Genomic DNA, 27,762 nt, shown 5'->3' with positions numbered 1-27,762 from the left:
TAAAGTATCAACAAGTGGCTTGGTTGTTGTCTGCTAAATGTTATTATAGTAATGAAAAATTGTATTGACAGGCCTGCAAACTCCTGTCTGACTTTTTTTTACAATTACTGCAGTTTCCCAAACTCCGCAATTACAGTCCAGGTTTTTAGGATATCCATGATTGAGTACAGGTGACTTAATTAGTACCTCAATCAATTTTATTTAACCATCTGGACATCCTTAAAAACTATGGCGGAGCTTGGAAAGCTCTAAATTGTGCCTTACCAGCATCTTTTCCAACAACTACAACTTGGGATAAATGAATCAATTAAGTAATTCAGTGCAAGTTGCTGCAATTAGAAAGTAAGTGGAGAGAGCAGAAAGATTATTATTATACAGTGAATATCAGTTTGGTATGTATGTGTATTTTTTTGTATACATTTTTGAGGAGGTAGCAGTCTCATTTTGATAGCTATTTATGGGTAAAATACATAACAAAAACAAAATCTGTTTTACTTATGTATATTATTTTCCAATTTGTAGGGATGGCTATTGTTGAGATGTTGAGATGGCTATTGTGGGGTATATATATGGTCCATATGGTGCTCATTCAAGGTCAGGCACGGGACAGGGCACTGGACCGTAAAAAGGGCACTCGTGCACATGCCAAAGGACCCCCCAAAAGGGGCGTGACCATAAGAAAAGGGGCATATCCTTAAGACGCCCCCTTTTCATCACTCTTGGGGGCGTGTCCAGAAGTTACGGACATGCTGGGCTGCCCCCAAGCTCTCACCTCACTATGAATCTGTTCACAGGCATTGAGCGCTGCATCGTAACTCCCCCCTCCAAGGGACACTGCGGACTGGGGGAGGAGGGCGGCACCCAGCAGGCTCTTTCAGTAGGGTGCCGTCTTAAAGGTAATGCACATTTTGCTGTTTTGAAATCTGGCAGGGGGACGGTACCCTGCTAAAACAGCAAGGCGGGAATACCACATATATAACAAAATTTCTAGGTATGCAGCCTTTGTATTACATGTATAGAAACAAAAAAACTAATTGATACAAAAATTATGTATTTAATAAGGATACTGACTATATACCTTCCTACCTATACCTTCCAAACCCTGCCTATAAACATCTAAAATTGACGCTATTTGCGTACGCAGTCATACAGTAAAATAAAGACTTTAGACCTTGAACATATGCTCCAAAGCACAAAGTATTATTCAAGTAAAGTACAGTCAGTTACACACTGTGATCTAAGTACAATTTAGCGCAAAGAATTTTACAGACCCAAGATACAGTCATACATACACAAGCGCTCTGGGACCAGATTCCGGCATCAGCAAGAGACCTCCGTCAATCAGCAGAATAGACTAGCAACCCTGGCTCAGAGCATACTTATTTATACCCCCCCAGAAATAGACAACACAATAGAGGAGTTTGTTGCTGATCCCTTTGGTTCCCAGTGCGGGTGCATTTGTTACAGGGCATTTAACAGGTTGATTCAAATGGCCACAGTCCAGCCTCCAACAGCTGGTTGCCTTCGTTTTCCCACCTCATGCAAATCTAGACTGTTGGTTTTACAAAGTACATTTTGGTTCTTTATGTCTTTACGGTTCATAAGTTGCGAACGCATGTTCCGATCTTCACACCGATAATACCGGAAAGCTGTGGATAAAGTGCAGATCAGTATAATATCAAACATGGCTTACTTATCACGTATTAAACCTTAGATACCAAAATAGTCTGTATTTCACAGCATTTGTAATAAATGAATAAAACTTGGATCTATTACTTTATAGCTATGGAACCTTTTGTGTAAGTGTGCATTATGTAAGTATTAGGGATATGGGAAAATATGCTAGTTAGGTTTATCTGATATGGGGCAGATGTGCATGCATGCAGCTAATAAACAGCCTTCGCATGCAGGATACTGTGCATTCGCTACTGTGCGTAATGTGCGGTGTTTATGCATGAGATTCTATTTATGATGGATTTAACATTTTAACAGTTTCAAACTGCAATGCAAATGTGTTATGGGTAGTGAGCTTCACTTCTCAAACAAGGTGGAGACCCCCAGCTGTGAAGCTGGGGCCATTCTGTCTGAGAGTGAAACTAAAACCTGTTTAGGATTCAGACAAATTCAATTGCGTAGATCAATGTCTGGGTTATATTACAATTGCCACAACTATACTTGTCTATATACAGGGATTCCCAATTTGTATGTAAAACACTCACAGTATTCTGGTGTATTGTCTATTCTATTTACTTTTCTCAGAAGGCTGTTTTTGTAGTTGCTTTGGTATTTCTCTATGCAAGGTTGTCCCTAGAATGGGCCTGTCATGGCATCTAAAAAGATTATCAAAAACATTGCCATCTGCACTTATCTCGTGAGTTGTAACTTAAAATGGCACTGGTCGCAAAATGGCGTCTTGCAGATTCTTGTTTCTAAAATGGAGTCTAGCTGCCATTCGCTAGATGGCGTCGCACACGCTAATTCTTACGCTGATTCCGTCTCAGCCACTAATCCAGCTTCAACAGTAACTATAGGCAAAAGTCAAGATAAGTTCTGGTCAGCAACAGTAGCATAGCATCTGGTTTACAACAACTGCTTGTAATAGACATTTGTGTAGTAAACCATATAGCATACTTGCTGACTTTGCGGCTGCCCCTTTCCTGTAAGGGCAGCCAGGTCTGTGCAGCAGGGGGCATAGCGGCGGGGGATCGGTATGATTTACCATCGGCCACAGCTTGACATGGATGAAAATCCCTACTGCACTAAGGTAAGAATAAACTAACCTAACCCCACCCCCCAACCCTCCCTTAAGGGTGCCTAACTCTAACCTCCCCCCCAGTGCCTAACCCTAATCCCCCCCTCTAAGTGACTTAACCTAACCAAACCCGCCCTTCCCCACTGCCTAAACCTAAGTCTCCCAGGGGTGTGCCTAACAATAACCTTCCCCTGGGGATGCCTAACCCTAACCTCCCAGGGAGCGCCTAACCCTAACCTCCCAGGGGGCTCCTAACCCTAACCTCCCAGGGGGCTCCTAACCCTAAGTCCCCCTGAGAGCACCACTCGATTTTCCGGAGCCTCCTGGCCATTATGGGAGAGTAGTCATGTGTGCCATATAGGTAACTTTTCTCTCTTTAAGGCTTGATTCAACTATCCCCAGTCACTTATTTATATATTTAAATTAATCTCAAACATACTCTAATTCACATGCACACATTATCCCATCATTCTAAATGTATAACTGTGTTTTTTTTATTTTTGTGTATAGTGTTTCAGTATGTAACTTCTAAGTTAACCACTTTCATGGCTAAGAACAAGTTGGACTCATTCTAAGCTCTGCAGGAGTACAAATGGGGAGGGGATATCTAAAAGTCTGTTGTTGCTCTGACCCAGTAGGGGAGGTGGTTGAAGTTATCACACTGTGAATGCAATTACATCATTAACCCCCTCAGGCAAAACATTGAAAAATTGTAAAAGGCAACAAATAGGGGAAAGAACATCAACAGTGCTAAATCGCCATTATCCTGGCCCTGGGTTGGGTATGCCGTCAGTCAGAATCCTAGCAGCGTAATCCCGATGGTGGAAATCCTGACGCATGCAGGTAAGTATTCTAGCGCTTCCCCTAACCCATCTTAGCCTAAACCTAACCTTCCCCTTCGCAGCCTAACTCTATCCACCCACCACCCGCAGCCAGACCCTCCCCTCCCCTTAGTGCCTAACATTAACCCTAAACCTAATACTCACATAGCAGCCATAGGGATTCTGGCGCCGGGATTCTGTCTGACAGCATTCTCTGTGCTGGGATGTGGACTAAGTCCCCTGGCAGCCAAAGCTCAAAAACAGCCTTGTGATGTGACTCCTGAGAAGTTATTTTTTGCTGATCATATGTGATTATTATTGTCATTATTATCCTTTATTTATTTGGGTCCACAAGGGTTCCGCAGCACCTTACAAAGTACATAATAACTGTTTTTCTTGTGTGCTCATTTGTTTAACAGTACAAACAAGGCAGGACAAATATATGGTTTATAAACTTTGCTTCACAACACTTACATAAGCAGCAGGCTTTCAGCAACCAAGTTTTAGGTGCTGTTGTGGGGAGTTAGGAGTAAATAAAGGTATATGTGAGACAAGGAGAAGCACATGAGGGAAGAGGGCCCTGCTCGTGAGAGCTTACATTCTAAAGGGGAGGGGCACACAACCAGGGGTGACACAGATGGGCAAGATAGTGAGGAAGGATCATGGAGTAGTGGGTTAGGATGAACGCTGGAAAGCTTTGAGGAAGAAATGGGTCTGGAGAGCCCATTTGAAAATTAGGAGCCAGGGAGCAAAGTTTTCAAGGAATTTCTAGCTAAGGCCAGGGGGACGAAAAAAGGCAGCTACTCGAAGGTGAACAGGTAGGAAGAGGTGAATAGCATGAGCCTCGAATGGAAAGAAGCCGGATCCGTCATGCGCACTGGGCCACCATCGACCCGCTTGCGAGCGCTCAGGATCAGGCCCTGAGTCTGCACACGGGCCCCCTCCTCTCTTAAAACGCCCCTGCCTTTAGTGGTTATTGTCTGATGATCACCTGTTAATATTAATAAAGGGCATGCCGTCAGAGTTACCAGTTGTGCATCATTGGACAAAAGTGTAAAGATGCATTTTTCCAGGTGTATCATTTGAATCAAGTATAGACTGGTACAAATGCTCCTTGATGATCATGACAAGAATCAAAACTAGCATTTGAATAGGGGGCAGGTGCCTGCATAGATAGTCATCCTATACCCTGCATCCCATTAGCACTACTCCCATCCTCTGCCCTGCATCCCACTACTACTAGTCCATTCCTGCCCCTGCATCCCACTACCACTACTCTCATTCTGATCCCAGCAGTGGTAGAGTGTATGGAGCTCGTGCTCCAGGAGCTGCCTCTGGTGGGGGCGATTGACTTACCAGAGTATCCCTGACCTCACAATACATTACCCACCCTAGCTACCATCTCTGCCTCTCATACCCATAATCAGCCCCCTAGATATACAGCACCCTACAGGCCAGGGACATACACCACTCACCATACCCCCCGGCCCCAAAGACATAAGCTGCATACACATGCAACGATTTTATGGACGATTTTTTGTCAGATTATCTGTCAGATTTTTTAAAGTGTAATGAAAGATTTTTTGAACTACAAACAATTTTTGTAACTTCCCTTAATGAAAATCATTCAGTTGGTCAGTCAGAATGAACTACAACCGGGAACACGCATGAACGATAATCGTTCATCATCATAACTCAGAAACTGAACGATTTTTTCAACGATTAAACGACGCCATTATAGTTAAATCATTCAAAAAATCATTACGTGTGTATGCAGCTATATACTGCTTACTATTTTTATCCTGCAGGGGCCAAAGTGTTTTTTGTTTTTTTTTTCCAGTTGAGACCAATATGTTTTATTTTTTTTCTGTGCGGGCCAATGTGTTTATTCTTTTCTTGTGGAGGTCAATGTGTAGTTTTTTTTTCCTGTGGGGGCCAAAGTCTCTTATTGCTTTATGTCTGGGCCAATGTGTTTGGCCCCCCACATTAAAAAAAACAATTTGTGTGTTTTCCTGAGGGGACCAATGTGCTTTATACTGCTTATACGTCCCAATGGTGTTCGTGCAGAGTTGCAGTACGAATTCAGATGCATGCACCAAGAAGTGTATTAGAAATGTGTTGGGCAAGGCAGTTACAGGGGGTTGGCTAATCGGATGCAGACGTAACGTAGTATGGGCGGGTTGCTGAAAGTGTTTGCTTATAGAGACGCTGAATTGCTCACATAGGAGGCCATACACTGACTGATGACCTGCACCTAACATTGGGCTGGTGAAACTTTAAGTGGTGCGACCAATGGTGGTGCCTGAAGATGTACAAAGCATGAGTGTAGCATCTGTAGCCACTGACATTGGGCGTCTCAGTCCTTGCAAATTCTGAAGCAAGGATGTACAAGAGGGAAGGGCATTGTAGCGTCATTAGCCTAAAGTTGCAGACACAACTGCAGCAAAAGACGCAAGGAAGACCGCAACTCAGAATCAGGCCCTATGAGGGATCTCGCCCCCCTCAACAGACCCCACCCTTCAACAGACCTGGCTGGTTTTCCATCCCAATCTGCCCCTGATTGATGCTTTATTTTTTAGCCTTCATCGACACCCGCTCTTTTTGGAGCCCGGTCCCGGCAAGACCCTTTTGCTAAATTGTCTTTTTTTATTACAGCGATATTCAAAAATGCTAATATTTTGAAATCTACCCCTAAATATCACAAGAAATACTTAGAACTCAAATTAGAATATAATAACCACATAAGTAGGTAACCCTACAAGGGGAGGTACTACTCAAATAAACAACCACCTGACCATTAAAATACGGTAATGACTAAGGACCTGATTCAAACCCGCTCACTAGATGCGGCCGCTCGCTCCCAGCGTATGGAAATTCAGCTAAGTGACATCAAGGCAGCTGCTCGCACGGCAAGGCATAAGCACACCCACTACATCTTGGCGAGCGATCACTTTGAGTTTAGAGACGCCCACCAGGCTGTCTTTAGCCGCCCACTAGCGAATGTCATCTCCAGGAAGTATATACAACCATCGGAACTGACCGCAGCGCTTGCGGTTGACTGTACCCTACCACAAGCATTGCGAGCAGTTCAGTGTAAAAATCAACCAGGTGATGTGTAGTATGACACTGCCTGTTAATTATGCACGCCTCTGAAACTGCGTTGAAACACTCTGCCACGCCTGCATCCGCAACTCCACTGCCCCTGTTACCACCCACAAACGGCCTCTCCTGTCACTCATTCCACTGGGCTGTCTTGGCAGGGCGAGCGAGCATATTCAGATCGCTTGTACTAGTTTGCGCACTGCGAACTACACGCATGCGCACATTAGCGAACATCGTCTGCAACGAGCGGCCGCTTGCTAGCGGGTGGGTCTGAATCAGGCCATAAATCCCCTTCACGGCGAGGACACTGATGGGCATAGAGGACTATAACCTTGTGGCGAGCCCGAAGCGTGGCGAGCGGACAACTTTCTTCTTTAGGTGACCTTAATGGGCATGGAACTGCACTTCCGCCCTCACTCACGTCACTTCCAGGTCCCTAGCATGAAGGGAAGCTCTACTATTAAAATACCTCACGTGGGGGCGTGGCTTGATGGCCGGACGTTTTTTTCTCCCAGCTCTGACACCCTCCGCAGTACTAGGTAGTGGATAGATCCCATTCCTCCGCCGAGCTTCCCTTGCTGTCAGATGGTTTTCCAGGACGAATTTCACAGTGGCCTTCGGATATTTACGTACTACAGTGCACCCAGTGCTGTCATTTGGTGCTATCAGAGAATGGGGCCCCCTCTCTGCCTGGACGCCACGGTCAGGAACACTCTTACCTCCTTGTCGGCACACCCGCCTCTCAACCTATAGGTCAGCTCCCGTCGGGGGACCATAATCGGACCCCCGGCTTCTCTGTGCTCTCACCTACCTCCTCCGGTACCGCTGAGACTTCTTGGGACATCTGCAGCTGCTAGTGCTGCCCACTCAGACCCTGAGGAGCGTGTATTGCATTACTGCACTTGCGCACCGTGACCTCCGGCGCTTCCTTCCCGTACTACCGCTCCCTGCTGCCTCTGTACTCTCCGCAGCCACCCGATCTCCTAGGCTGTGAACCAGTGCTGCTGGGACACCTGTGCCTGCCGTGCAGAGCTGCCAGCACACTCCCTGGAAGGCTGAGACCTGCGTGCAGTATATGCTCCCTTGCTGCTTTCCTGTGTGAGTACTCCCCTCTCATACCTCTTTTACACCCAAATCCCTGGTCAGCCCACGAGGCTGAAGTTATCCCCTTATTCGTCCAACTTCTTATTCACTTCATTTTCGAGCTCCAGCTCCTTATTCACCTCATTTAATTTTCCAGCTTCTTATTCAGAACATGTTATATTAAAACAATTAAATCAAATTGAATCACTATGTTTACATTGTATAAACAAAAAAGTGTGTCTGTTACATACCCTCCAACATTTCCCAGTAAGAACCCGGTACATGGGGGAGCGTGGCCGCAGATAAAGGAGTGTGGTCATGGGTAAGGGGGGCGTTTCCATGGGGGCTAGTTTAGAACTTGCAGTAATATACTGCATGTTGTGTATACCGGCGCTGGAGGTCAGGGCAGAGAAGCACGGAGGTTGTCTGTCACTCAGCAGCGCTGCGAGAGTCCTGTGTCCCAGCAATTTATTTATTTATTTATTTATTACCAGTTATTTATATAGCGCACACATATTCCGCAGCGCTTTACAGAGAATAGTTGGCCTTTCACATCAGTCCCTGCCCCAGTGGAGCTTACAATCTATGTTCCCTATCACATGCTCACACACATACACACTAGGGTTAATTTTTTTTTTTTAGGTTTTGGAGCCAATTAACCTACCAGTATATTTTTGGAGTGTGGGAGGAAACCGGAGTACCCGGAGGAAACCCACGCAAGCACAGGGAGAATATACAAACTCCACACAGTTAGGGCCGTGGTGGGAATCGAACCCATGACCTCAGTGCTGTGAGGCAGTAACACTAACCATTACACCGTCTGTGCTGCCCAGCAATGCTGTTTAACAAATCTGGCGAGTGTACCAACCCGGTACAAAACGGTACAGACCATTAGAAAACGGTACTGTACCGGCTAAAACGGTATAGTTGGAGGGTATGCTATTACATAAATTTCCATTGTATTCTGCTTGGCCCACAAATATTTTGGGCATGAAATAGGGTGGTAAAGTGGGCACAGGCACCAGATTTTCTACGTTTGAATAAGTAGCTGTAGTTGTGCAATGGTTAAATAGCCTTGGGCAACACATTTTACACTTCAAATCCACACAGTGAGGTCACTTACATATGACCCACTTGCAATTGGCCTTGCTCAAAAATAGGGTGGTAAAGTGGGTAGAGGCACCAATTTATACATTTGAGTAAGTCGCTGTAATTGTGTAAGGGCTAAATAGCCTAAAGCTGGCCACACACTAGACCAGCTTGCATCCAACCAGCCAACTTGTTGATTGATTGGAATGAAAATCTGGTAATGTATGGGAGTTAATGATAAGCAGCAATTTGCTCCTAAATGCCAGAAAACAGATGAAAATGGTCGTTTAGACAAGTTTGTTAAATGTTTGATCTAAATTATTTGTTCAAACAACAGTTTTGGTCCATTTTCCAGCGTTTGGGAGCAAATTGCTGATTGTATTCCTTACCAGATTTTCATTCCAACCAATCCACTAGTTGGCTGGTTGGACAGATAATCTTTAGATGTGTGGGCAGCTTTAGGCAATGGTTCCCAAACTTTTTTGAATCACGGCGCCCTAGAGTGTCAGCATTGTTTTCACGGCACCCCCTAAGTCAAAAGTTTGTTATTGAGAAATTCAGAATAAATGTAGTGAAGTAAATTGTGCTTACCTGTCATCCTTAGGCTCAGTTATGTGGTGGTGGGCAGGTTTGCGCTTCTGTTTGTCCACATATTTACATTACATTGACCACAAATAATTTGATTTGGTGCTGGCCAACCAACCTGAGGCACCCCTGCAAGTGTCCCGAGGCACCCCAGGGTGCCACGGCGCACAGTTTGGGAACCACTGGCCTAGGGCAACAAATTTGAAATTTGGAACTGACACAGTGGGGTCATTTACGTATGACCCACTTGCAATTTTCCTTTCCTAACAAGGCTTAGGGCATAAAATGGGGTGGTAAAGTGGGCACAGGCACCAGATTGTCTACATTTGAATAAGTAGCTGTTGTGCAAGGGTTAAATAGCCTTGGGCATAAAATTTCACAATTGGAACTCACAGTGGGTTCATTTACATATGACCCACTTGCAATTGGCCTTGCCCAACAGGGTTTTGGATAGGATATAGGGTGGTAAAGTGGGCACAGGCACCAGATTTTCTACATTTTAATAAGTAGCTGTTGTGCAAGGGATAAATAGTCTAGGGCAAAAAATTTACAGTTGGAACCCACAGAGGGCGGTTACTTACATATGCCCCACTTGCAATTGTCCTTGCCCAAAAAGCTTTCGGGTATGAAATAGAGTGGTAAAGTGGTCACAGGCACCAATTTATAAATTTGACTAAGTAGCTGTAGTTGTGCAAGAGTTAAATAGCCTTGGGCAAAAAATTTGACACTTGGAACCCACAGAGGGGGGGTCACTTACATAAGGCCCACTTGCAATTGGTCTTCCCCAACAGGGTTTTGGGCATGAAATATGGTTGTAAAGCAGGCATAGGCACCAGATTTTATGTGAGCGTGACTGCTCAAATCTCCCTCCCTAATCTTCTGAGATTGTGTGGTCATTGCGGCCACTGACACTGCCTTATTCACAGGCACTACCCCTTTACCATGCATACGGGAGGCATTCCCAAAAGACATGTCATTATTGCATACAGGTCCCACCTGTTCACTTCCAAACATAGCTACATTATTCCCAGCAATTATGCATGCAGTGGCAGGGTTACTGGCTACATTGGCACAAAGATAATTCATTATCAAGAGTAATATAGTTATCCCGACCTGGTGGTCCCTGGGGAGGAATGGGGTTAGCGGGGGAAGCTATCACCCTTGCATGGTTAGTTACATCAGGTTCCATTATGTACATGGCCCGCAAGCGGTCCAAGTCAGTACCAAGCAACATATTTGGGGGCAAATGGGGCATCACACCCACCTCCTGAAAACCCCTGCCCACCCACCCACCCTCCAGTCCAGGTATACCTGGGCTATGGCTACTTCAGAGTGGGTCTCCCAACAGATCAAATCCGCCCCACTGTTACCTGCTCTCCTACGACGATGGCTTGCAGATTTTTCCGGGCGCCCTCCTGGGACCGTCGTGCATACAAAGCCGTGGGCACTGGTTTTGCTTGTGGGCCCCCCCACAGAGGAGGGTATCATCTTCTTTACCGGGCAAGTAGCACTAAGGTGCTCAGGGTCATCACACACAAAACATTGCGGCCCGTGGCCCAAACTGGTTCTCCCCCCGCCCTCCCAACTTGTGCTGAAACAGGGTTTGTAGCTGCAGGGGGGGCGATGGGACAGCTCCTCCAAGTCACTTCTTTCTCCAAGCTGGTTGCCCCAGTGGCCCCAAATTTTTTTCATCGTGGTGGTCTGGGCAACAGTGTACCTGTTTGCGAGGCTGGCAGCATCTTGCGCTGACTTGGGTTCACGGTCCAGGACCCACTCTTTGACTTCCGCTGGGCACAGGGAGATGAATTGCTCCTGCAGAATGAGGTCGGTCACCTGCACTCCATCCAGCCATTGCTGCAGGGAGGTTGATAATTGTGCGGACAGTCTTGCATAAGTTTCAGATGCACTGCATGTCAAACCTCTGAACCTCTTCCTGTAAGCCTCGGGGGGAAATGATAAATCGGGCCAGCAACGCCTTTTTAATTGCTGCGTAATCCACATCCTTTTTCCGTGGATGGCCGGCAAACGCATCAAATGCTTTCCCTCTTAGGTAGGGGTTAAATAACTAGGCCCGCAGACTAGACCGAAATTGTCGGCAAGTCTTTTCAAAAGTTCTGAAAAAGGTATCCCGTCCACAGTCCTTTTCCAACACGGGCAAATGGCCACGGCGTGATTGGTAAGGATTCACGTCGCCAGCCGCAGGCTAGTGATTGAGTTTAGCCAACTCCAACTTGAGCCTGCGGTCAGCCTCTCTGTCCAAAGCAGCAGCCTCTGTCCATAGCTGTTTTGCATTCAGCATCCTCCATGGTATTGAACTGCTGTACAAGCTGCAGCTCCATCGCAGAGTCCGGCTCTTCCACATATTAGTAGCCGACTGTAGATACAGATCCATGGCAGAGTCCTCGCTGAAAGTATTAGAGGAGGCCGATCTGTGACGGTTGGGCCCTGTAACCTTCAGTACCAACTGATCTCCAACATAAGACTTGGAATCTGCTTGATCCACCCCAGCTCCTTGCTGCTGGTCTGTGTCCATCAGGGCTTGGATCATCTGTTTTCCGGTTTCTTCCTCACTGGCCAGACCTTTCTGCATGCACCACGCCACAAGCTCTTCCTTCCTGAGATTTTTGTAGTTTACAGTCATCTTTGCCATAATAAAATAACAGGGTTGGGGAACAGAATCGAATTTGGGTTCCTCTTACGGAATTACTCCCACATTCACTTAAGTTCTTATAAAAAACAATTATTATCCCACCACTGCACCACCACTTTGTCACAAACTCATCCGCACTTAGGACCTGATTCAGCACAGATTGTTATTGCAATCGTGTATGCAGGTGGCCGATTATTGCGTACTACGCATGCGTATGCATTGCAGTGTTTATGCGCAAATGCTTCATTGCGATCGTCCTGCCATCATGGAGATCACTCAGAAGAATCGCAGAGTGATTGACAGGTGGAGAGCATATGGGGGTGGTGACGGGGGGTGTGGTCGGAGAAATGCAGGGGTGCCCATGCGTTTGAACGCCGTTACAGAGGCGCGCATAAATTAATCATTGTGATATCTGAGTGCTCACTGCGTACAGGAAAGTTATAAGTGAGGTCTGACCTGCCGTAATTGCGTGAGAGGCTCCAATGTACATCAATGTTACCGATGTTTTGGATGGATTGCAAGGTATTACCGATGTGCAAGAGGGGAAGTGGGCATGTTGGTCCTGTGAGTGCTTTGCAATTATTAGCATACTTTTGCAGCAGAACTGCATGCGCGATTGCAGCCAACTTGCTGAGTCAGGCCCTCATATCGCTAGCTAAGACGGATGGTCGTGACAGTTGTTGTTTACAGGTTACCTTATTACCAAAAATATAAATGTATAAAATCTGTTCCCTGTGCCCACTTTACCATCTTATTTCATGCCCAAAACCTTGTAGAGTAAAAGGACAATTTCAATTGGGTCATATGTAAGTGGCCCCCCCCCCCTGTGGGTCCAAGTGTAATTTTTTTTTCCCAAGGCAATTTAACCATTGCAGAACTACAGCTGGTTATTCAAATGTAGAAAATCTGGTATCTGTGCCAACTTTACCACTCTATTTCATGCCAAAAACCTTGTTAAGCAAGGCAAATTGCAAATGGATCATATGTAAGTGACCCCCCTCTCTGGATTTGAAGTTTAATTTTTTTTTCCCAAGGCTATTTAGCCCTACACAACTACAGCTACTTATTCAAATGTAGAAAATCTGCTGCCTGTGCCCACTTTACCACCTTATTTCATGCCAAAAACCTTGTTAGGCAAGTCAAATTGCAAGTGGGTCATATGTAAATGACCCCACTATGTGAGTTCCAAGTGTCATATGTGTTGTCGGGTTGCCCAAGGCTATTTAGAGCCATGCTCTTTGATAAAGCCTCCTAAAACGGAACGAAACGCGTCAGTGATATCTGCTACCGATATTACTACATACCTTGCCGGACTATATTTGACTTCAGCTGGAGGTCTTATGATACGGAGTGGGAGCTGTGCATTTACAGGTGATCAAGTCCATAACACCCGGATTATAGTAACGGCTGGATAAAGGCAGTTACGGGCTGACTAAATTCTTGCCTTCAAGCCACACAAGCCGGGATCATCGGGCTGCTGTTTCCCCTTAGCTGGGACTCCTTACTTTATACAAGATAAGCATCGCTACTTGGCAGCGAGTCTCCCACTACTACAACTTGAGAGGTCTGATTCATGAGGACTTAAAAAGGACCTTATATACAAGTCTGGTGAGCGCTATATGACTGCTACAATATTACAACATAAATTGATACCTTATGAAGGAAACCCTTTATTGTGGATACATTACTTCTATACAGTTGTATAGGGAATTCTGGAGTGGTCTTCAGTTGAGATATTTATATTATGCATGATATTATATATATGTTTTAGTATTATTGAGACTGTGTTTTTTTATTAATTGTACTTCAAAATAAACACCAAGAAGCCAATAATATGTTAAGTCATGTCAAGGTATAACAATTTTTTGATGTAATTCTATTATTAGCGCAACATCACTCTAGTGTATTATAGTCTCTTTTACGACTATCTTTGGATAGTTGATGTTTAGAAGGTTTACACCAACCTACAGATGTGTGCTGCTATTTAGAGTATTGATTTTTTCTTGATTAGCGCCCAGCTCAAATTTTGTTGTGGTTGGTGCCCAAGGCTATTTAACCCCTTGCACAACTACAGCTACTTATCCAAATGTATAAAATGGTGCCTGTGCTGACTTTACCACCCTATTTCATGCCCAAAAACTTGTTGGGCAAGGCCAATTGCAAGTGGGTCATATGTAAATAACCCCATGTATGAGTTCCAAGTGTCATATTTGTTGTCCGCTGCTATTTAACCCTTGCACAACTACAGCTACTTATTCAAATGTAGAAAATCTGTTGCCTGTGCCCACTTAACCACCCCATTTTATTCCCAAATCCTTGTTGGGCAAGTCCAATTTCATGTGGGTTATATGTAAGTGACTCTACTGTGTGGATTCATAGTGTAACTTTTTTTTGCCCAAGGCCATTTAATTCTTGCACAATTACAGCTACTTATTCAAATGTATAAATTGGTGCCTCTGCCCACTTTACCACCCTATTTCATGCACAAAACCTTGTTGGGCAAGGCCAATTGCAAGTGGGTCATATGTAAGTGACCTCCCTGTGTGGGTTCCATGTGTCAAATTTGTTACCCAAGGCTATTTAACCCTTGCACAACTACAGCTACTTATTCAAATATAGAAAATCTGGTGCCTGTGCCCACTTTACCACCCAATTTCATGCCCAAAATATTTGTGGGCCAAGCACAATACAATTGAAATTTATGTAATAGACACAATTTTTTGTTTATACAATTTAAACGTAGCGATTCAATTAGATTTAATTGTTTTAATATAACATGTTCTGAATAAGAAGCTGGAAAATGAAAAAGGAAGTGATTAAAAAGCTGGAGCTCGAAAATGAAGTGAATAAGAAGCTAACTTCAGCCTCGTGGTCTGACCCAGGAATTGGAACGTGGGTCCAACCCAGTTCGGACCCGGCTTCAGACACCATTTATTAGTGTTCACTCTAGCTCCGGCGGCAGGCAGGGCGCCGGAGCTAGAGAGAGCAACCTCGAGGCGCGCACGAAAAGGGGGCGTGATCATGAAAAGGGGGCGTGTCTATAAGACGCGTCCCCTTTTCGTCATACTTGGGGGCGTACCGGCGGACATGCCGGGCAGCCCCCAAGCACTGCAGAAAGGGAGAATAGATGCCGGGCGCATGCGCCCAGCGTCTATTCTCCAGCGGAGACCGGGTCACCGCATGTTTGTCCACCCGCGGGACACTGCGTCCCGCGGGTGAGAACGGCTCCCGCAGGCTGTTAGGGCAGGGCGCTTTTTGCCCTCCTCCTGGAGGGCTGGGTGCTTTTTGCCCTCCAGAAGGAGGGCAGGGCGCCGCGCCCCGCTAAAACAGCCTAGCGGGAACGCTAATTTATACTGCACTTCGACTTCGGGTTATTCCCGGATCGGCACCATTTACACTGAACCCGGGTCAGCCCTGTTTAAACATATGGGAGAGTAGGCAGGTACAGTATGTGCTAAGCTAAAGTGATAAAGACTGCAGGAAAAACTTATTTTTATAATAAAGGGGCCTATTTATTAAGCTTAGGTTCATGCCAGTCAGCCTGCGCGTCTGCGGCTTAAGCTGCAGAATAGGTGGGTGGGTAACCAGTGGCTGCTGGTGAGGGCTGTCTGTAATCTCTGCAGGGTTCTTGTACTACAACTTGGCTGCAGAGATGGCTGGTGAGGGCTCTCTGTGCTCAGTCTGCAGTTGCGATGGCTGCATGTGGTGTTTCTTTGCAGAACACTGACAGATAACATTATCGGCCAGTGCCCCAGAAGCTCCAATTACAGTCTTTCGGCATTAACCCGGGCCACGACCATTTTCACTGCCTCATTACCCTAGACCTACCCATGTCCAACCCTGCTCGATTTCCAGGCAGGATTACCGGGTCAACTGACCCAGGTTTTTTTTTTTTTTGAGCCGTTTCCACTAAGGCCCAACGCAGGTCGACCCGGCAATAACCCGGGTTTTTGCTCTGGTGTAAAAGGGGTATTAGTCTCTGTGTCCCCGGCTGTTCTCGTGCATACTTACAGAGGGGATACTACTGACCCTCGGAGTTCTGTACTCTCCCAGTGTTATTCTGAACAAGACCCCTGCAGCTGCTTCCTACAGACTGGTTAGTAGAGATGGCTACTGAGTGAATGTCTTGACACATTGACTCGAATCATTATTTAGATGTTTGGTGTGTCGAGACATGATACTGAGCAGCCGCCTCTCTTTCAGTCTCCCCCAGAAAAACACTCTGGCACTCCAGTGCTGAGCTGCTCAAAGTCATACAGAAATGTAGCTCAGTCAGTCCTTTCCCAAGTATCGGTACTGCCAGCAGTCTCCCTCTGCAGTCTGCATTTCAAAAGTCCCGTGTGCCGAGATACTGTCTCAAGCAAATCCACTGAGCTGAGTCACGTGGCTCGACTCGTTGTCTCGCTTTACCCATTGCTACTGGTTTGTCCATGATATCACAGACTCCATTTGCAGTATACATACAAGTTTCTGTAGGCGACGCCAGCCTGGCTACACCTCTGTCCTATCTAAGTGATTGCTTTTTACTGTGCTCCTTCCTGGCACTTACACTGTTCTTTATGTAAATAGATGTTTTCTCGCACCCACCCTTCTATCGCACAAACACAATATCTTACCTGTTCTTTTTGGTTTTACAATGCATGAATCCGCAGCAAAGGGCACAGAGGACCTACCGGGGAAATTATGCAACATTTTCCATGGCAGGACAAATAAAGTTATCAAAACATTTTCTCCTTCCCCCTCAGCCCCTCCTGAAATGGACACTGATTCAGCTACTGCCCCTTGTACTAAAGATGATATCCTGGAGCTGAGGAATCTCATTATGGACATGACATGACTAACTCATTATCTTCTTGTTTAAAATCTGCTGTCCATGAGCTTATGGAAATAGCCGCTATCTCTAAGAAGATGTCTACTTTGGAAACTAGGATAGATGATGTGATCAAGGCTCAAATTTCCATGTCACGTGATACTGACTATCTTTTCAGAGAAATAACATTTCAACGGGACAAAGTTGAAGACCTCAAATTGTGAACATTGCCTATTTGGTATATTCCTGAAACTATAGACTCTGGCAACCTTGAGTCTTACTGTATCTGACAAGACTGTTCCTTTCTCTAGTCCCCTCTTTCAGCCCAGCAGATCCGGATTGAAAGGGCCCACAGAGCTTTACATCCCAAACCACAGGAATCCGAGCCACCACGGCATGTTGTCTTGAAACTATTCTCTTTCATAATATGAAGGGTTCTTTCATAATGGCCTGCAGGAACTCTCCGTACGTGTTGTTTGAAGGCTCCAAGCTGCAAATATTTCAAGACTTGGACCCTTCTACAATCAGCAAGCGCTGTGATCTCCAAGATGTGACTTGTACCCTACGGGACAGTGGTTACAAATCTATATGGGGTTTCACTTTCAGGCTTATAATTGATTTTGGTGGGTGGCAGTCAGGCTCTATTAAAATGATTCACGAGAGTAAATAACTTATCAGTAAGCTGAATCTATCTACACCTCGTTGTGATGCCTCACCTGTCTGCCCAACCTTGCCGGGACCCCATTGAGTATAGTTTGTATCTTGATTGTTCTGCAGACTGTTCAGCACACTTCCTCTTGGCAGCTACACACAGTATCTGGTTTGTCCTTTTAAACTCTGTTTTACCTGTATTGCCGATTTGGAAACTTGTTTAGCATTCTGATACCTGGGTGGTAGTTATGGCATCTTTTGATTATACCACAGATACCTTTATTTCCTTTTCATATTTAGACTGATCTCATGCCTTATTGGTTGTCCTACACTAAATAATTTTGCATTTCTCAGTTGTGTTATTTTCTTTATTTACAAGTTTAATGTTTGTGTTTGTTATCTGTGTGTATCTCAACGTACGGTAGGTGGGTGTGCATTTTGGTTGCTGGCCCACAAACCCCCACCCCCATATACGGGAATTATATATTGTTCACAGTTGTAATCCCACACCTGGGATTACACCTTTAGTACATTTACTAAAGTGAGTTTTTAGAAGTGGAGATGTTGCCCATAGCAGCCAATCAGATTCTAGCTATTATCTTATAGAAGGTGCTAGATAATTGTTAAGTAGATTCTGATTAATTGCTATGGGCAACCTCTCCACTTCTAAAAACTCTCACTTTAGTAAATATACCCCCTGGAACCTGACCTTTGCTGGTTAGTTTCCATTTATTGTTTTCAGGTTTTCCTCAGGCTCTGACTAGGTTTTCTTCTAGGTTTCCCGTTCCCCTGTGCTTCCTCCTAAATAAAAAGTCATAAACCCCCCCCCCCCCCCCTTTTTTTAAAAACACTTTTGGCTACACTCCCAGGCATTTGGTCTTCCCTGTTTCCACTAATTGTGTGAATCCCACCGCTATGGCATTCAAGGTGCTTATGCTCAACTACAAAAATGTGTACATCGTTCTCTGCAAGGACATATTGGTGGCCCAACTGATTTTTTTGCCTCTCTTTTTTTTTTGCTCTCCTAGACACACTTCGTAAAGATTTGCTGTTATTGGCGGGTGATTTTAATTCAATCCTTTACCCATCTTTGGTTAAATTGAGTTCCAAACCATCCCATTCTCCACAGGCTAGCACAAAATCCCTGAACAGGTGCATTCCTGAGGCTGGTCTGTTTGACTTGTGGAGAGCACTCATTCCTCTGACACACAACTACTTTTTTTTTCCTTTTCTTCATAAAACATGCTCTCACATTGACTCAATTGTAGTCATATACTACATTATCTTCTCAAGGCCGAAATAGTTTCCAACCCATTGTCAAATCCAGTGGCGTAACTAGGGTATTTGGAGCCCAGGGCAAATTTGATAAAGAGTCCCCTGGTGAAAAATGGGCATGGCCACTGAAAAATGGGGCGTGTCAGCATGACACACCCCTTTCTTGTCACTGGGAACATTTCTTATACAGGCCCCCAGTAATGATCCTCCATATGCAGTGCCCCTTACACAGTTCCTCCTGTAGTAGTCCCCCTTATGCAGCCCGCCATTAGTTCCCCTTATACAGTGCCCCCAGTAGTGATCCCCCTTATGCAGGCCCCCAGTAGTTATCCCCCCTATGCAGTGCCCCATGTAGTGGATCTCCCTTTTCAGTGCCCCCTGTAGTGGTTCTCCCTTTTCAGTGCCCCCAGTAGTGGTCCTCCCTGTGCAGTGCCCCCAGTAGTAAGCCCCTTATAGAGTGCCCCAGTAGGAGTCCCCCTTGATGCAGTGCCCCCTGTAGTAGTCCCCAGTAAATGCAGTGCCCCCAGTAGTATCCCCCCCAGTAGTAGTCCCCAGTAGTGCCCCCCCCCAATGCAGTGCCCCCAGAAGTAGTCCCCCCCAATGCAGTGCCCCCAGTAGTAGTCCCCCCCAATGCAGTGCCCCCAGTAGTATCCCCCCTGTAGTGGTCCCCCCCCCCAATGCAGTGCCCCAGCAGTATCCCCCCCTGTAGTAGTCCCCAGTAGTGGTCCCCCCCCCAATGCAGTTCCCCCAGCAGTATCTCCCCCTGTAGTGGTCCCCCCCAATACAGTGCCCCCAGTTACCAGTAGTATCCCCCCCCTCCCGCTCCCGATAAATACACACAGAAATTAAACAATAAATAAAAGAAAAATTCTTACCTGAATCCACGCTCCCACCGCCGCCGTCCACACGTCAGTCCTCCCGGGCTGGCATGCTCTGCATTATGGGAGAGACATCATGATGACATGACGTCTCTCCCATTACCCACTGCAGGAGCCGGAAGGGAGCCGGCTCTTGCAGTGGGCGCTGCGGCTCCAGCAGTCAATGAGAGTCTATCTGACTCTCATTGGCTGCTGTTTAACACACACATCGCCGCCAGCGCTGGCAGTGATGTGTGTGCAGCAGCAGCCAATGAGAGTCAGACTCTCATTGGCTGCTGATTCACACACACACATCGTTGCCGCTCAGCGGTGATGTGTGTGCAGTAGCAGCAGCAGCCAATGAGAGTCGTCTGACTCTCATTGGCTGCTGGTTAACACACACACATCGCCGCCAGCGCTGGCGGTGGTGTGTGTGTTATGCACAGCATGAGCTCGCCTGCCACCCTCCTCCTGGCGCTATTGGGCAAGCGCTCAGGGGGAGGGAAAGGACTCAGCTGTGCAGCACAGGACCGGCACTGGAAGCCTAGCGCCAGTCCTGTGTAAATGTGTAGCGCTGACCGCACTCACTGCGGTCGGCGCTACACTGGCTAACTAGGGCGTGCCAGTACCGTGGCCGGCGGCACCCCCCCGCGTCACCGGTCCCACGGCGCCCAGGGCACGCACCCTGCTCGCCCTACCCTAGTTACGCCACTGGTCAAATCATTCCATATCTTCTATAACATTAGGGGGTCTATTCAGCAATGATTTTCTTACATAAAAAATGCGGAAATCATCATTTCCACATATTTTTTTGTAAATCCCCTATTCAGCAATGGGATAATGGAGAAGATAACGCAATTATCTTCTCCATTAATTTTCATCTCGCACTGTAGAGATCAGCCATTGATCTCTACAGTGCTTTAACGCTCTTTGCTATTCAGCATAGCAAAAAAGTGTTAAATTGCTCGAAAAATCATTACTTTATATAACGCCATCTCAGAATGGCGTTATATGAAGAAAATTACTTAAATTGCCTGAAAACTGCAGGGACAGAGGGATATTTTCCCATAACTCCCTGCAGAATCCAGTAACTCCGCCCAGTCTCCGTGCCTGGTTTGCGGTGACCGCCGGCAGGTAAGTCCAATTAGAGCATGTTGAACCTGCCGAAAGTGATTGACATGTGTATAATGGCTTTATACTAGCCTGTATACATGTATATTTATGTGCTATTTAAAATGTATATATTCATTTTAAATATACATGTATACAGGCTAGTATAAGGCTTTGGAAAGGCTGTAATTGACTGAGCATGCGCAGTAGCAGAAACAGAGGGTATTGTTTTCGGAAACTGATAACAATGCCTTCTGTAACATCGCAAGGACAGCGTGTTACCACAACCGCTGTCCCTGCACAAAATAATGCTGAATAGCTTACTTAAGTTTTAATAATTCATAAAAAATCATGTCGATGTTGCCCGATAAAATTCTGGGCAACATCGTCACTTTAGCTGAATAGACGACTAGGAGGGGTATTCAATATGAAACGTTAACCTCGCCAGCGAGATTTTCGCCGCACATCAGAGATTTTGCCAGCGAAAAAGTATCGCGCGCGCTCCCGCGTATCCCCGTATTCAATTTAAATCGTCGAAAACGGGACCCGGCGATACTTGGATCGGCGAAAAAAAACTTGAACTTTCAGGAATTAATTGTAGGAGCCCCCTAAAGATGTCCAGACCTCGGGGATCACTATGGGTACCCCCGTTTTTGCTTGCAGAAGAAAGTCGGGGTTTTTAAATAGCTGTGCAGGTGTTTTTTTCCCGACATTGAAGAAGTGATGCAGAAGAGCACTTAGGTTTTTTTTTTCGTTTTTTTAAGTGGTCTCATCAAATTTGGGGTACATGAAAGTGGGTACTAGCATATTTTTAAGTCCCTAAAGGTAATTTTTAAAAATTCTGCAAAAATGCACCTGCCGCTACTTTGCGAGGTGAAAAAAACACCTGCCCCATACTTGGGGACCCCACCAGAAATAATTTTGTTACTCTTGTTTTGTTTTTTTTTACCTCATTTTATTTTTTTAAACCCAAATTTATTTTTTTAAGGGTGTCCCAATTTTTTGTAGGACATTTTTTTTTTTAACATTTCCTTTTAAGGGGACATTCCCAAAACTACAGGCTATTTTTTATAAGCCTACTCCCCCCAAACCCCTATTCTGCATTTTTTTTCACTTGCTATAGTGCTTAGAAAAATTATCCCTGTTTTTAAAAAAAATGACCCTTGACCCCATTTAAGGAAAAAAACAGGAATTTTCGGGAAATATGCCTGGGACCCCCCTAAAGATGTCCTGACATGGGGGATCACTATGGGTAACCCCGTTTTTGCCTGCAAAAGAAAGTCGGGTTTTTAAAAGGTGTTTTTCCCTGCCGCGGCTATTAGAAACCCCGACTTCCTTCAGGAGTTAAAAATGGGGGTACCCATAGTGATCCCCCATGTCTAGACATCTTTAGGGTGGTCCCTAGAATATTTCCCGAAAATTCCTGTTTTAGTCAACCTGTAAAAAAAATTTGTAAAAAATTACAAAAAAAATGACATAAGGTCCCCCCCCAAAAGCCAAACCAGCCCCAGGCTTGCCAGCCAGTGGTGGTTTCTAAAAATACGGGGAACAAAATGTGTAAGGTTCCACCGTATTTTAGAAACCAACACCAGGCTGCAGGGACTAGTGCTGGTTTTAAATATAGGGGGCAAAAACGACGTGGGGTACCCCCTATATTTAAGACCAGACCCAACCGACCGGGGTGTAATGCCACAGCCCGGAGACCCAATCACCAGGGCTCCAGGTCCAAAGCATTACACCCCAAGTCGGTCAGCGCAAGCCGGTGATCTCAGGGGAGTCGGGGACCCCCCAAAAAAGAGTCCCGCCTCTCCCGAGCACCACAGGCTTACGCTGAAGCCTGGGGCTCATCCCCATACCCCTGGAGCGGTGGGTATGGGGGTAATAGGGGGGCCAAATAATGTAGTTCCACTGTAAAGTACAATAGTGTTACAAGTGCCAGCATGCCTGCCATTTTGCACTTGTGGAACTACAAGTGCCAGCAGACATGCGGCACCTATAATTTCACTATAAAATAAATAGTTAAAAAAAGACAAAACACACACACCGTGCCCAGTATAAGTTTATTACATACACCTACCTATTCACACATACTTACCTATACCAGAAGTTTCTGTCCCCTTCTCCTGTAGAAATCCTTCAAATTTGGCCCTGTAAGGAAGATTTCATTCTCACCTACATCCAGCGCTGGTCTCCGCAGTAATCCATGGGATTTTAAAAAAAAAACAACCGCATTTAGCTGATCCACGCTACAAGCTATCTGTATGTGTGTTGTCACACAGATAGCTCCCGAATGGCCGCTGCCGGCACTTCACGGGGCATTGCAGTCCCGTCAGCCAATCAGCGGCAGCGCTCACTGCAGAGCGCCCACTGATTGGCTCCGGCAACTGACAGTTCCCACGTGCGTGAGTCACTCCTTATTAATAATACCATTTGTAAGTTTTACGATTCATTGGCTTGATCCCTGTCAGACCTCTGATATCTTGGCAATCCAGAATTTCTTACATGAATGTAATTTACTCTGCTACATTTCTAGATGCAAACACTGAACCCTGAAGTAATGACAGCCCTCATATCACAAATGCCCTTCGGGTTCCTGTTCCCGGAGGCTTTGGTTATAGCTTATTATAAAACATTTGCAGGGGTGCTGATCCCACAAAAGCTCAAAATATTCCTGTATGGAGCTGAAAGAGTACATGTAAAATGTGGCATTGTGAAAAAGGTTTCATTACGACACTGTGGAGGGCGACCAGTGGAATGTTTTAAGAGATCTAGGGGTCTATTCAGCTAAAGTGACGATGTTGCCCAGAATTTTATCGGGCAACATCGTCACGATTTTTTATGAATTGTTAAAACTTAATTAAGCTGTTCAGCATTATTTTGTGCAGGAACAGCGGTTGCGGTAACACGCTGTCCCTGCGATGTTACAGAAGGCATTGTTATCAGTTTCCAAAAACAATACCCTCTGTTTCTGCTACTGCGCATGCTCAGTCATGCACTTCCATCCCGGCTTTGAGGTGACCGCGGAGTAAGTTCAATTACAGCCTTTCCAAAGCCTTATACTAGCCTGTATACATGTATATTTAAAATGAATATATACATTTTAAATAGCACATAAATATACATGTATACAGCTAGTATAAATCCATTATACACATGTCAATCACTTTCGGCAGGTTTAACATGCTCTAATTGGACTTACCTGCCGGCGGTCACCACAAACCAGGCACGGAGACTGGGCGGAGTTACAGGATTCTGCAGGGACTTATGGGAAAATATCCCTCTGTCCCTGCAGTTTTCAGGCAATTTAAGTCATTTTCTTCATATAACGCCATTCTGAGATGGCGTTGTATAAAGTAGTGATTTTTCGAGCAATTTAACACTTTTTGCTATGCTGAATAGCAAAGAGCGTTAAAGCTCATCAATACACCACCAGAATTCACATTATATGTAGTTTTCCCAAAGTCACACACAGATCCTACTGAATGTTCCTCTTTATTGAAACCGGATGTCAAGCTCTTTGCTAAAGTCCCAGCAAACCGTTTGAATACCTGTATGACTGACTTTATCGATCCTGTACAGGTCAGGTTTGTTACTACTCGGCAGGCTTTAGATAACACTGGACGTACGTCAACCTTAATATCCATATAATGAAATTGAAGATCCCTGCTGTGATTATAGCGTTGGATGCGGTAAAGGCCTATGATAGGTTGTCCTGAACCATCAGGGTCCATACTTTGTGTAGGTTTGTGTTTGTTGGCAGTTTTCTCAAGGCAGTTCCAAGTTTATATTATTCTCTGTTCACCAATGAGCTTATTTCAGCAGACTTCAGCCCCAGAAATAGCACCCGCCAGGGTTGCCCAATGATAGACACTTTATCCATAGAACCATTAGCTTCGTTGGGACCCAGATGTGGAGGGGATTCATCTCTGTTCTGGCCAATATAAAGTCTTGCTATTCACAGACGACATGCTGTTGACTTTGTCTAAACCATTAACCTCCCTTCCTAACCTGTTCTGGCTTTTTGGATCTTATAGAAACATTTCTGGATATAAAGTTAACAGCACTAAATCTGAGGTGCTGGCCCTCCATTTTCCTGCCCAGGTTATGAAATTGTTAGAACTGAATTTCAATGGCACCCTCTTTCCCTTCACTACTTAGGAAATCAAATTACAAAAGGAATGGGTATGAAGTCCTGGCGGCTGAATAGCCGTCAGTCCATATCCCGACGCCAGCAGCCCGAAGGGTGAAGATCCGGACAGGCAGGTAAGTACCCTAACCCCCCCTTACCGCACCCTAAACCTAACCCTCCCGGGGGGGTGCCTAACCATGCCCCCCTAGGGCTGCCTAACGTGAACATCCCCGCCAACAGCTAATCCTAACCCCCGCTATGTTACCTAACTCCCCCTGCGCGGCTAACACTAAGGGTGCCCCGGACTTACCTCGTTCGGGCTGGCATCCTTCAGCGTTCCGCCGTCGGGATTAAGATAGGCGTCAGTATTTCTACAACTATCTTAAATCGCCTATCTTAATCCCTTATCAGGATTCGGATGTCGGTATTAAGAGGTCTCATAACTACATCCTTTACAAAATAATACTTCACTTTTTCAAGAAAATTATATTCCTCTTCTGAACTCTATTGAACAGGAGTTTTGGCAGCCCCTCTGCATCTCATAGTTCGGTCGGCCTAATGTTATTAAAATGAATGTGCTTTCCCGACAACTTTTCATACGTTATCTGTATTTGTCCCGGGATCATTTCTGGCTACTATTCAATCTCTATGTAATGCCTATATCTGGAATGGGAAAAAACCTAGGGTTGGCCATTCATCGTTAGCAAAATCCACTTAGGCGGGTTAGGCTTGCCTCTCTTTGCTTGCTATTATCATGCGGTTCAATTTAGTCATATAGTATCACCCAAAGAGTGGTAATAAGTGGGTTTATGCGTGTTCTAGGTGATTTTGCCCCAACCTCTTGTTCAGGGTTCTCTGAGTAGTTTGGTCTTTCCCCCTCCCTGCAGTTCAGGTTCCAATCAAAGGGTCTATACAGTCTCAGGGCCTGATTCAGAGCCGGAAGCTATTTGCGGACGCTCGTTCAGAAAAAGGGGCTGGCTATTTAAATTGAGCGCTCGCTCTTTGCGGTCTGTTGACGCCTCTATGTCTGAGCGAGCGAACGAAACATGCGCACGCTACTTTGTAAAGACGCCCCTTGGCCGCTCGCAGTACATCGAAAGGCGTCTGAACTGCTCGCAGTGCTTGTGGTAGCATTTTCCTACCGCAATCATGCGAGCAGTTCAGGCTAAAAGACAACCAAGTGACCTGGTCGATGACGCTGCTTTGTTAATTATGCACACCCTTAAAACGCCCGTTTTGACCGTTTGGCACGCCTGCGTTCGGATCTCCACTCCCCGTTTTCAAGCACCTTCCCGTTACCACCCACAAAACGCCTCATTCTGTCACTCAAATTAGCACGCATTCGCTATTTTGCGAACACACGATTTCTGACCGCACTGACTGGTTGGCGCATGCGCATTACAACCCATATGCATGCGCAGATGTGCGAACATCGCTCGGAGCGAACGAGCGGCCGCTTATGAGCGGCTCTGAATCAGGCCCTCAGTCTCAATTCCTCTAGACTACACCTATTGACCCCTTTTGAAAGGATTGGAAAGGGAGTTTATTCACTGCACAGGTTGATGGCAGAAACCACTGTGGGTTTTTTGGCTCCAATGTTACACTGTAGACTTTTTCCAGCTATATGTCCCTGTGTGGGAAAAATAATGGATATAAAGTAACCTGAAGTCCTTTGTATGCTAATGCCACGTATCCACTAGGCGATTTAAATGAACGATTACGACATCGTAATCGTTCATTGGCTCATTAATTGTGCATTAATCGTGCACTATAATGTCGGAAACGACCAGCGATGCGCGCTCCCGCTGGTCGTTTCCGATATCAATCATCACCTGAACATGCAGGTCAGTCTGCCGATAACGGCAGATTGGGCATGGTTGGGGATGAGGGAGGGTTGCCTGCACTGAACGACATATCGTTCAGTGTAGGCACTGCACATTATGAGGAACGACTGTACGATTACAATGTTGTAATCATACTGTCGTTCCTCTATCTGCTAGTGGATACGCACCTTTAGTTATGTAAGATCAATAGGATTGTCCGGTTTTTTAGAATTCATGGTATGGATTATTTTATCTGTTTAGGTATTTTCATTAAATTACTTAGATTTTATGTATATACATCTTTTTGTGTTTTGTATGTAACTGTGTATTATGTGTGTTTATTATTAAATTGATTATATATAACATTAAATGTATTGTCCTTTAGTGCAACCAGTGCTGCAATGCGTTTAGTGTTTCAGAGGTGTGGATACACTTTTTGACAATTTAGGTAACATTTTTAATGCACCAGGTTAGAAGTAAAAGTAATGTTACCAAATGGCTAATTGTATTAATGACGTACACCTATATTTACCTCAAATTATTAGAAAATTCTGTATCAGTTTGTTTAATGTGTTGTTATAGTTGACCGGTAATACTTAAATATGGTAGTTAGGCCAAAATAGTTCTATTTTCCAGACTTTGCTTGCTAATAAGCTATGACCGATGAGTAAGAGATCTATATTTTCAGTTTGCCCCCAGCTGGTCTTTTCACTATTGGCTGTTTTACCATCAGGCATTGAACAGCCACTATGAGAATTGGGAAATGGAAAGTAGAATAGTAATGATAATATCCTGCATTTTCTTCTTTTCCCCTTTGCAGACTACAAATAACTTTTTCAAGTGGTTGACTGATTCATGTGTTACTGGTAATAGTCTGTTGTACACAGATTTATGCATACACAAATATTTTCTTTCAGGTGACAAAAATCAATCACTGATGTTACATTTCTACCAGCACATATCTTATTGTACATTTTCATATAACATAAAATCAATCACTGTAGTTACATCTAGGTAAGATCCTG

At 45.2% G+C, this 27,762-nt stretch overlaps 1 protein-coding gene across 4 annotated transcripts in view; it reads left to right on the top strand.

Annotated features, from left to right (window-relative positions):
- The window catches only part of LOC148542789 (coagulation factor VIII-like), a 306,775-nt gene that overhangs the window by 4,739 nt on the left and 274,274 nt on the right, over nucleotides 1-27,762 (top strand). The gene's annotated exons all lie outside the window — the stretch shown is intronic.

This window comes from Taudactylus pleione, unplaced genomic scaffold (genome assembly GCF_031769625.1).
Source record: "Taudactylus pleione unplaced genomic scaffold, aTauple2 ptg000009l, whole genome shotgun sequence".
In the NCBI taxonomy this organism is placed as follows: Eukaryota; Metazoa; Chordata; class Amphibia; order Anura; family Myobatrachidae; genus Taudactylus; species Taudactylus pleione.
The sequence above is the reverse complement of the archived record's forward strand: the minus strand, read 5'-3'. Positions and strand labels throughout refer to the sequence as shown.